The 11837-nt window shown below is 40.1% G+C and overlaps 1 non-coding gene across 1 annotated transcript; it reads right to left on the bottom strand.

Annotated features, from left to right (window-relative positions):
- Positions 1–1622: 1622 nt before the first annotated feature.
- On the bottom strand, positions 1623–1694 carry Trnat-agu (transfer RNA threonine (anticodon AGU)). Its single transcript has one exon. It is a non-coding gene; the product is annotated as a tRNA-Thr (tRNA).
- Positions 1695–11837: the final 10143 nt, after the last annotated feature.

The raw sequence follows: 11837 nt of genomic DNA, 5'->3' as shown, positions 1-11837 counted from the left end.
TTTTTCAAGGCTAGCTAGTTTATGGTTTAGGATACACTCTTAGTTACTCAAGGAGGAGGATAGTGACCTCTATAATCCAAAACAGTAGGAAAGGCCAGATATTTCTCTGAGGCATTTAAAGTATTTTCAACTGTGGGTATACTTTTATAATTGTGCTTAGCACAGACTGGAATACTATATATCTTGCAATCAGTAGGAAAGGAGGAGGGCCATCAGCCTGGACTTTTAAAATCCTTTTTAATAAAACCTTCCTGTCTTACAGCCAAATCTTCACATTTTCCCCTCTCTCTTTTCCAATTTACACTTGGCTCTGCCTGCAGGACAGGAGTCCTGGTGAGATACATATATATAATATATTATATATATATATATATATATATATAATATATATATAATATTTATTTTTTATAGAATCATTCATGAGTCAGAATTCAAAAAGAATATAAGGTACATAGTAAAGACCTCCCTCTTAAAGCTTTTTGGTCTCCTTCCAACAAATTTTATCTTGATTCCAATGAATCTACTTTCTTCCTAGGATCTCACTCTGATGATTATCAGCATCTGGTACTTTCTGATTTTTTTCTGGGGTGGGGGGCTGTAGGTATGTAAGTGTGTGGTTACTGGAGATTGAACCTAGAAGGTTGCTCTACCACTGAGCTACATCCTTAAGCTTTTTATCCTCTCCAACCTGCCCCCCCCCTTTTGGTACTCAGGATTGAACCCAGTGGCACTTAACCACTGAACCATATCGCCAGCCCTTTTTATTTTTGAGACAGGGCCTCACTAAGTTGCTGAGGCTGGCCTCAAACTTGAGGTCCTTTTGCCTCAGCCTCCTGAATTGCTGGGATTATAGGCGTACCCAACCATGCCAGACTCTTCCCCCCTTTTTATTTTGAGATAAGTTCTCTATATTATGCAGGTTGGCCTAAAACTTGCATCCTCCTGCCTCATCTCTCAAGTAGCGGGGATTATAGGCATGCACCACATTTATTCTGTTTGAAATTTAAGATGCCTAGCTGGGCATGGTGGCTCATGCCTGTAATTCTAGCAGCTCAGGAGGCTGAGGCAAGAGGATGGCAAGTTTGAGGTCAACCTCAACAATTTAGCAAGGCCCTAAGCAACTTAGTGTGACCTTGCCTTGGGAAAAATAAAAGGACTGGGGATGTGGCTCAGTGTTTAAAAAGCACCTTGGATCCAACCCCCAGTACACCCTGCCCCTCCATCCCCCCCAAAATATGCCAGCATGCCATTCTCCAAGTAGCCCACAGATTGCACCCTTGGGGTGACACATGTACCTGCTCACCACTCAGGGGCCTGGAATCCCCAGCTGTGCCTTTTCTGTCAGCCTTTCCCTACTTCCTCCTTCCCTATAGAGCAAGGCTGCCTGAGCCCTTTTCCCCACCAAGGGTCTTTCCTACCTTGTCTGCTCTTCTGAGAGTCGGGATTTACCACACTCCGATCTTATCTCTTGGTAGATGGCTATGCCTTCTCACTGAGCCTCCTTCAGCCCCCCTCTAATACTCATTTTTATTAAATTGCCCAGTTAAACCCAGTTATCTTTGTGGCTGAGAAGTGACATCCTCCTTACAATAATATGTAGGTAATGAACATATGTATTTTTTTAGTGGAGCTGGGGATCGAACCCAGGACCTTGTGCATACTAAGCACATGCTCTACCACTGAGCTGCATCCCCAGCCTCCCCTTTCTTGACTACTTCTCAGATTCAGAGCTTGCTGAAAATCAGTCATTCCTACATCTCACTCCCAACCTTGCTCCATATCCCCATTACTGGTTCTGACTTTAGGTCTATAAACCCAGACAAGTATTTGCTGTATTTTTTTTTTTTTAAATTCTTCGTCAATCTCAGCCCCTCTCTTCTGAGTCACATCTTACCTCCCCCTTGCCAGCTCAGCAGTCTCCCCTCACACTCATCAAAGAAGAATGCATCAAATCTGCATCCAGAGGGAAAGGTGAATGGGGTCCCTGACCCCAGTTTAAGAACTAAATTCCCAGGACCTTGGAGTGCCTTTGCAAAGAACCCCCCCCCCCAACAAACAAGTGTCTTTGCTTCTGAATTTCTTACATAGACTTCCTTTGCTCATGGCCACAGCTTCACTCTCTATGTGCGCTGCAGGTGTTCCCAAACAGTATACTGTGCAGTGTTGCCCATTTGGTGTGTAGGCATGGATATCCCTGTAGTGCCAGAGGAATGTCCCAGGGCTACATGAACTTGGGTAGATTTAAGGGGATCGTTCTCAGATCTAACACTTCCCGTTGGATGTGGAGGGTCCGAGAGAGAGAGATCCCTGTGAAGCTGGCACAGGTATCCCCTCCTCTTCCCCCACTCAGGCTTCCTTACCATGGAAAGAAGGCCCAAGACAGAATTTAGGAGGGTGGCAACATCCAGGGCACCAAAGGGGCAGTTTGAAAAATCTGTGTTAGTTTTGAGAAAGTGAATGCCTTTGTTATCAGAGAATAGGTACTTTCATTCTGTTTCCTTTCTGTTTCCTTTCTACAAGTTGAAGGAGGATTCGTTATTATTATTTTTTAACTGTTTTGGTTAAAAAAAAATTTCACAGAACATAAAATGAACCCTTTTTAAATGAACAATCAGGCTGGGGTTGTGGCTCAGCGTAGAGCGCTCGCCTAGCATGTGCGAGGCCCTGGGTTCGATCCTCAGCACCACATAAAAATAAATAAATAAAGGTATTGTGTCCCAGTACAAAAAAAATATTTAAAAAAATAACTAAACAATTCAGTGATATTTAGTACGTCCCAGTATTGCATGACCATCACCACTATTTAGTTTCTAAACATTTCCATCATCCCAAAAGGATACCCTGTTCCTCTATTAAGCTGCAGCTCCCTATTCTCCTTTCCCTAGGCCCTGGCAACCACCAATATATGTTCTGTCCCTGTGCACTTACCTATCCTGGACATTTAATATAAATGAAATCATAGAATATGGAGCTTTTGTGTCTAGCTTTTTTCATTTGGCATGTTTTAGAGATGCATTTATCATGACTTTATTCCTTTTTAATGGTTGGATAATGTTCCATTGTGTGGATATGCCATAATTTGTTTTATTTATCTATTGATGGACATTTAAGCTGTTTCTAGATGGTGTTGTTATGAGTATGTGTATACATGTATTTGTTTATCTGCAATTTGTATCTTATCAGTGGAGTTGCTGGATTATATGGTAACGTGTTTATTTTATTTATTTATTTATTTATTTATTTTTGTGTGCTAAGAATTGAACCCAGGGCCTCAGTTCATGCTAGGTGTATGTTCTACCACTGAGCTGCATCCCCAATCCTTCTTTAATTTTTTTTTTTTTTTTTTTTTTTTTTTGATACTGGGGATTGAACTCAGGGGCACTCACTCACTGAGCCACAACCCAGCCCTATTTTGTATTTTATTTAAAGACAGGGTATTTAAAAAAAAAATACATATATATATATATATATATTTATTTTTTGTGTAGGTAGAAACAATCTTTATTTTATTTATTTATTTTTATGTGGTGCTGAGGATTGAACCCAGGGCCTCACATGTGCTAGGCAAGTACTGTACCACTGAGCCACAACCTCAACCCCTAGAGACAGGGTCTTACTGAGTTGCTTAGTGCCTTGCTTTTGCTGAGGCTGGCTTTGAAATCGGGATCCTCCTCTCTCAGCCTCCTGAGCTGTTGGGATTACAGGCATGGGCCACCATGCTCGGCTTTTAAAAAATTTTTGAGACAGTGCTTTGCTAAGTTACCTAGGCTGGCTTGAACTTGTGATGCTCCTACCTCAGTCTACCAAGTATCTGGGATTATAGGAATGCGTTACTGTATCCAGCCAGTTGATCTTGAGTGTTTTTTATTATTGAATTATAGTCACACATAGTATCAGTTTTTTTAACATAATCATATATGCATTGAATATAATTCAGTTCCCAGAATTTCCTCTTTCCCTCTTCAACTCCCCCTCTTCCCTTTCCTCTACTGATTTTCCTTCTACTTACATATAGTTTTTAAAATTAGAGCATTGTAGATTTACATCAAGGTGATATTCACTGTGGTATACTCATATATGTACATAGCATAACTTCACTCCACAGTTTCTCCTGTTTTTTTTTGTCCTTCTTCTCTCCCCCTCAAGCTACTTCCTCTGCACAATGGATCTTCCCTTCATTTTCATGGGATTCTGCCTCACCCCATTTCTTCCTTACTGTGCTCTAGCTTCTACGTATAACAGAAGACCTTTAATTTTCTGAGTCCCTTTCACTTAGCATGATGTTCTTCAGTTCCATCCATTTACCCAGGTGACTGATTTTTGATGATAGGTCACTGTGTTTAGGTATCTTATTAAATGTGATGTCAAAGAACGTAGTGACATCAATATGACAAAATGCTTTTTATTCCCACCTATAATATTTATAGGAACAAAATTTCAGCTCTCACATCTATAAAAATGAAAGATAGAAATAGATTTATGCTGAATCTTGTCTAATTCTAGCAATAAATAGTGCTCATCTATGGAGAACATGAACTAATTGAAAAGAAGTGACCCAACTACCCAACTATCTTATTTAGAACTATACTTCCAATGTGATTTTTTTTTTTTGTACTGGGGATTGAACCCAGGGATGCTCTACTACTGAGCCACATCTCCTGCTCATTTTTTAAAAAAATCTATTTTCGTTGTTGATGGACTTTTATTTTACTTATTTTATGTGGTGGTGAGAATTGAACCCTGTGCCTCACACATGCTAGGCAAGCACTTTACTACTGAGCCACAACCCCAGCACCCCCAACCCATTTTTATATTTATTTTGAGACAAGGTCTTGCTAAGTTACTTAGGGCCTTGCTAAGTTGCTAAGGCTGGCTTTGAATGCAGGATCCTCCTATCTCAGCTTCCCGTGTCAGTGTGCCATAGTACCCAGACCTCAAGTTATTTTGGTAAGTTAATTATAAATAATAGACACAAATATATTTGTTTTACTTATATATATAAATAAATGCAAACATATATTTATTATAACCCAGAAGGAAATTTTTAATACTTAGAGCCTTATGGCCATAGGAAATTTTTTAAATTCAGTTTTAATTTATGTACATAACTTTTTGCAGAAAATAGAAGGCTTTCTTTTTAAAAATTTTTAGTTGTAGACAGATACAATACCTTTATTTATTTATTTTTTATTCGGTGCTGAGAATTGAACACAGTGCCTCGTGTGCTAGGCAAGTGCTCTACACCAAGCTACACCCCCAGCCCTAGAAGGCTTTCAAGCATAAAATATATTACATTAGGAAAATGTTTGGGGTATAAATAGAAATATGAATTCAGAAGAAATAGAACAGTGTGAAATTCTTGACTGTTAAAGAAGAGTATGATTTTTTTTCTTTTCTTTTTTTGGTACCAGGGATTGAACCCAGGGGCACTTAAATACTGAGCCACATCCCCAGCCCTTTCTATTTTTTATTTGAGATCCGGTCTCACTAAATTGCTTAGGGCCTCACTAAATTTCTGAGGCTGGCTTTGAACTTGTGATCCTCCTGCCTCAACCTCCTGAGTTGCTGGGATTACAGAACTGTGCCATAATGCCCTACTTTAGAAGAATATGGCCAGGCATGGTGGCATACACCTGTAATTCCAGCGGGACAGGAGGCTGAGGCAAGAGGATCATGAGTTCAAAACCAGGCCTCAGCAACGGCAAGGTACTAAGCAACTCTGTGAGACCTTTAAATAAAATACAAAATAGGGCTGGGAATGTGGCTTAGTAGTTGAGTAGCTCCAAGTTCAATCTCTGATACCCCCTTACCACCCCCCAAAAGAAGAGAATAATCATGTACTTATGTTTTAAAAGAATTGTGAAAGGTATGGTAAATAATTTTTTTAATATTTATTTTTTAGTTGTAGTTGGACACAATATCTTTATTTATTTGTTTTTATGTGGTGTGGAGGATTGAAATCAGGGCCTCGCCACGTGCTAGGCAAGCGCTCTACCGCTGAGCCACAACTTCAGCCCAAATAATACTTTTTTGAAAAGGTCAGTGTTCACAACACACTGGGCATGGCATCATTTTTGTTATTATCATCATTTCTATGTTTAATTAATACATATAAATTGTACATATTTATCAGGCATAGTAAAATTTCATTCCATGTATACAATGTATAATGATCAAGCAGAATGATTAGTATATCCATTACCTCAACCATTTATCGGGCTGGTCTCCAACTCCAGGCCTCAAATGATCCTCTTGTCTCATCCTCTGGGGTACAGGTGTGGTGGCCGCACCTGACTGAGACCAACATTTTCAGTTTAAGTGAGAATGTGGTATTTGTCTGTCTATGAGTGGCTTATTTCACTTAACATAATGTCCTCTAGGCTCATTCATATTGCTAAAAATAATGTCCCATTGTCACTGGGCATGGTGGCACATGCCTGTAATCCCAGCCTCTTGGAAGGCTAAGGCAGGAGGATTTCGAGTTCAAAGTCAGTCTCAGCAACTTATAGAGGCAACTCAGTGAGACCCTGTCTCTAACTATATATATATATATTATATCACACACACACACATACACATAAATAAAAGGTCTGGGGATATGGCTCAGTGGTTAAGCACCCCTGGGTTCAATCCCCAGTACCCGCCCCCCACAAAATTTCCATTGTCCACATTATCCTTATCCATTCAGCATCCATCAATGGACAAATGGTAATCCCTCACCCCACACACACCTTTTTTTTTTTTGGTAGTACTGGGTATGAACCCAGGGGCACTATAACACTGAGCTATGTCCCCAGCCCTTTCTATTTTGAGACTAGGCTGGCTTGAACTTGTGATCCTCCTGCCTCAGCCTCCTGAGTAGTCAGGATAACAGGCACACACAACCATGTCTGGCTCCTTTTCTTGATTATTGTGAATAGTGCTGCAGTGAGCATAGGATTGCAGATTTTTTTTGACATATTGATTTCCTTGTCTTCAGATATGTACCCCAAAGTGGGATTGCTGGATCATTAGGTAGTTTTATTTCTAGTTTTTTGAGAATTCTTTATATTTTTTTCCCATAATGGTTGCACTAATTTGCATTTTTGCCAACACTATATAAGAGTTCCCCTTTCTGTACATTCTCCACAGCATTAAAAAAATGTTTTTGATACTAGCCATTCTAATTAGGATAAGGTGATGTCTCATTGTTTTTTTTTTTTTTGTTGTTGTTGTTGTTGTTATTGCTTACCCGTTAGGCAAGAGTTCTACCAGAAGCTATATCCCTAGCACTTTTTATTTTTGATTTTGAAACAGTCTTGTTCCTTTCCTGAGACTGGCCTGGAAATTTCAATCCTTCTGTCTTAGCTTCCTAAGTTGCTAGGATCACAAGCACGTGCCACTGCTCCTGTCTTAATTGTAGTTTTGATTTGAGTTTCCCCAATGATTAGTGATATTTAGTATTCTTTTTCATATATTTGTGAGCAATTTGTATTTCTTCTTTAGTTTCTCCAAAGACGCTTCCTGAGTAGTTAAGCTCTGACAGCATTTATAAAAGAGATTGTCTTTTTCTACAATGTGTATTGTTGACTGTAGAAAATCAGTTGATTATAAATACAGAGATTTATTTTTAAGTTCTCTATTGCTTTGGTCTGTGTGTCTCTTTCTATGCCAGTGCGGTGCTGTTTGAGTTACTATAGCTTTGTGGTATGTTTACAATTAGGTCTTGTAACACTTCCAGCTTTGTTATTTAAAAAAATTTTTTTTGTAGTTGTAGATGTATACAATAACTTTATTTATTTATCTCTATGTGGTGCTGAGGATCAAACCCAGGTCTTCACACATGCTAGGCCAGCATTCTACCACTGAGCTACAACCCCAGCCCCAGCTTTGGCTATTTTTGATGAAGATGGCTTTGGTTATTCAGGATCTTTTGTGGATCTAAAATTCTGGGAATGCTTTTTCTATTTCTGCAAAGAATGTCATTGTTATTTTCATAGATATTTTACTGAGTATGTAGATCACTTTGGGTAATATGGACTTTTTAAATATATTTTTATTTTTTAGTTGTAAATGGACACGATGCTTTTATTTTATTTATTTATTTTTATGTGGTGCTGAGGATTGAACCCAGGGCCTCACATGTGCTAGGTGAGCACTCTACCACTGAGCCACAACCCCAGGCCCTAATATGGACATTTTAACAATATTACTTTTTCTAATCCAGGAACATGAAGAATCTTTCAATTTTTTGAGTATTCTTTTCAATTTTTTTTCTCTAGTTTTCACTGTGGAGTTCTTTTGCCTCCTTGATTAAACTTACTATTATGTATTTTATTTATTTATTATTTATTATTTTTTGGTACTGGTTTAAACTCAGTGATATTTTACCCCTGAGCTACATTCCCAGCCTTTATTTTTTATTTATAGACATGCTATGATTTTTGTATGTTGTTCTTGTATTCTGCACTTTACTGGATTTCCTTATCAGTGCTGACATTTATTTTTGGAGGGGTATTGCAGGGGCACTTGACCACATCCCTAGCCCTATTTTGTATATTTTTCCCCTGTGAGTATTATTATTATTATTATTTTTAGAGACAGGGTCTCACTGAGTTGCTTAGGGCCTCACTGTTGCTGAGGTTGGCTTTAAACTCTCCATACTCCTGTCGGAGCCTCCCAAGCCGCTGGTCGCTGGTACTACAGGCATGTGCCACCATGTTCAGTAGTGCTAATATATATATTTGTGTGTGTGTGTGTGTGTGTGTGTGTGTGTGTGTGTGTGTGTGTAATTTTTAGGTTTTCTTACAGGTAAGATCATGTCATCTGCAAACAGGAATTGTTTGACTTCCTCTTTCAGATTTGGATGCCCTCTATTTCTTTTTGTTGCTTAGTTGCATAAGTAGGACTTCCGAAATTACATCCTTTTGAAACTCTTTCAACATCTGGGAAAATTTTTAGATAGTATCATAAAAACATGCAAAGAGTACAGAATTTGCAAAATTCTTCTAACATGAGCGAGAGAGTTTGAAGATTAAGTGCTTCTCAAACTTAATGTGCAGATGAATCACCTGGAGATTGGTTGCATTGCTGAATCTGAGTCAGTAGGCTTGGGTGGGGCCTGAGATTTCTGCATTTCTACAAGCTGCCAGTGAAGCTGAGGCTTCCCATCTGTGGGCCACATTTTGAGGTCAGCATCAGTATAGTCCTGTGAGTAGAACTGCTGCATGGTGAGATCTGTACACGTTCAGCTTCCTTGGCTAACTGTTTCCTAAAGCTGCTGTACAAATTTACATTCCCACCAGGAGTAGGAATGCTCCTGCTTACGAAGAGATTTTTCCAGGCTTCCTGATTTCCAAATTGAACAGACACTCGATCAGCTTGTGATACATTGGACCACACTTGTTTGATTCACTGCTTTCCCCTGGATTTCATGATGCCTGTCTTGAGGTTCCCTCCTCTCTAGAACCTCACTCTTCTCTCACCCCTCACTCTCTTCCTTTGTCCACTTCTCTACCTCCCATCCCTCTACCCAGTATTGGGGGTTTATCCTAGGGGTGGTCTATCACTGAGCTACATCCTCAGCCCTTTTGTATTTTTATTTTGAGACAGGGTCTTCCTAAGTTGCTGAGCTTGGCCTTGAACTTGAGATTCTCCTGCCTCAGCCTCCTGAGTCACTGGGAACATAGGAGGGTGCCACTGTGCCAGATTTGATAATTAATTTTATATGTTGACTTAGTGGAAGCTATGGTGCCAGGTTATTTATTCAAACACTAGTCTAGATGTTTCTGTGAAGGTATTTCTTGATTAAAATCTACATCTCAGTCGTTGTGTGTGTGTGTGTGTGTGTGTGGTGGGACCTTGTGCATGTTAGGTAAGTGCTCTATCGCTGAGAAACACTTCAGCCCCTCAATTGACTTTAAGTAAAGGAGATTGCCCTTAACAATGCAGGTGGACCTCATGTCATCCGTTAAAGGCCTTATGAGCAAAAACAGATTTCCAGAAAAAATTCTGCCTTGAGATTATAATATTTAAGAAATTCTGCTTGAGTTTCTGGCCTGCCAGCCTGTCCTACAAATTCAGACTCAAGACTCTAACAGCTCTTCCCTCAATTTCCAGCTTGCTGGCCGCTCTATGGATCTTCTTCTTGCCAGGTCTCACAAATGCACAAGCCAATTCCTTAAAATAAATCTCTATTATCCTACTGGTTCTCTTTCTCTAGATAATCCTGGCTGATACAGACTCTCAAGTTTTTATTTCCTCCAGATGTTCTAAAGGTACTTAAAATGCAGTATGTCCTGAATAGGATCTGTTTCCTCCTCTACTCATAAGTAGGGGTACCACCACCCATCCCCTCACCCAAGCTAAAACTCCTCTTTCCTCCTCCATCCTTCCTACATTCTTAGCCATCAAATTCTGTACACATCTGTTCAGTAAAAACACGAATAAGACACACATCCTACTCTCCAGAAGACTCTAGTAAACGCACAGGCAGTCACAGGACAACTATGTGACTGGGCATTATGAGATCCAGAGGGGGCTCAGAGGGGGCTCCAAGGGGCAGCATGGGAATGCCTCAGTGTTGGTCCTGGCTCTCCTTCCCCACTTCTGTGCTTGTCTTCAGCTCCTGCTGTCTTGTCAGGACTATAAATATCTCCTCACTGGTCTTCCAGTCCTTCCACACTGATCCCAGAATAATATTTCTAAAATGCTAATCAAATCACTTCCTTGTCTAAAATACCACATAGCTAATTGCCTTACAAAACATACGCCCTGGGCTGGGGATGTGGCTCAAGCAGTAGCGCGCTTGCCTAGCATGCGTGCGGCCCGGGTTCAATCCTCAGCACCACATACCAACAAAGATGTCGTGTCCACCAATAACTAAAACAAATAAATATTAAGATTCTCTCTCTCTCTCTCTCTCTCAAAAAAAAAAAGTGATTTCCCATAATATTGATGTATCTTGCTTCTGTGACTCCTTTAAAAAAATATATATTTAAAAAAAAAAAAACAAAAAAAAAATACGCCCTGGCTCCTTAAAAAGGCCTACTGTCTTCCAAGGTCTAGTTCACCGTGGTCTCCCCTCCCTCCATCCCAAAATTTCCAGAACTGCTTCAGTTTCTTTAATGTACCCTGGGGATCCAGAGTCACCACCTCTACTCAGAGAACTGCTCTCTCTGTGTCGCTCTCTCTCTCTTTTTCAGGTGGCTAAGCACTCATTTTTTTTTTCAGTACTAGGGATTGAACCCAGAGGTGCTTTATCACTGAGCTACAACCCCAACCCAGTTTTATTTTTATTTTTTACTAATGCTGCTTGTTAGGATGCAGGAGTGATATTGGGAGACCCTGATCATGATGGTTGCTCAAGGATCCATATTTTAAAAGTTTCCATTAAAAGAGAGTGTTAGGGCTAGACCTCTGACTCGGTGGTAGAACACTTCCTTAGCATGCACCAGAAGATGCGGGGTTCAATCCCTGAAAAAAAGTGTTACTGTTATGTAGAATGTCTTAAAAAATTGTTCACCTGTAGGAATAGGAAGCAGGGACATCTGCTCACCAATTGCCATTCTGTGACTGACAGCAGGTTGATGAGGACATTAGCTCCCCTGCTTTTTCTACCTGGGCCTGCCAATTGGGCACTGAGGCACAGAAGAATGCCCAGGCTGGCATGACTTAGCACAAGGTGAGTCTGAGCTCCTGAAGAGCCACACAACTTAGCCACGGCTGAAATCAGAGGTGGATGGAAGCCTTCTGATGCGGCTGCCCCATAGGCCCAACACTTATTGGATTAGCACTTTCTGCCAGCCCTTGTGTTGATGCTAATTTTTTTTTTTTTTTTTTGTACCAAGGATTGAACT

This window comes from Ictidomys tridecemlineatus, chromosome 8, assembly GCF_052094955.1.
Source record: "Ictidomys tridecemlineatus isolate mIctTri1 chromosome 8, mIctTri1.hap1, whole genome shotgun sequence".
Lineage (NCBI taxonomy): Eukaryota > Metazoa > Chordata > Mammalia > Rodentia > Sciuridae > Ictidomys > Ictidomys tridecemlineatus.
Note: the sequence above shows the minus strand (reverse complement) of the source record. Positions and strands in the feature narration are given on the sequence as shown.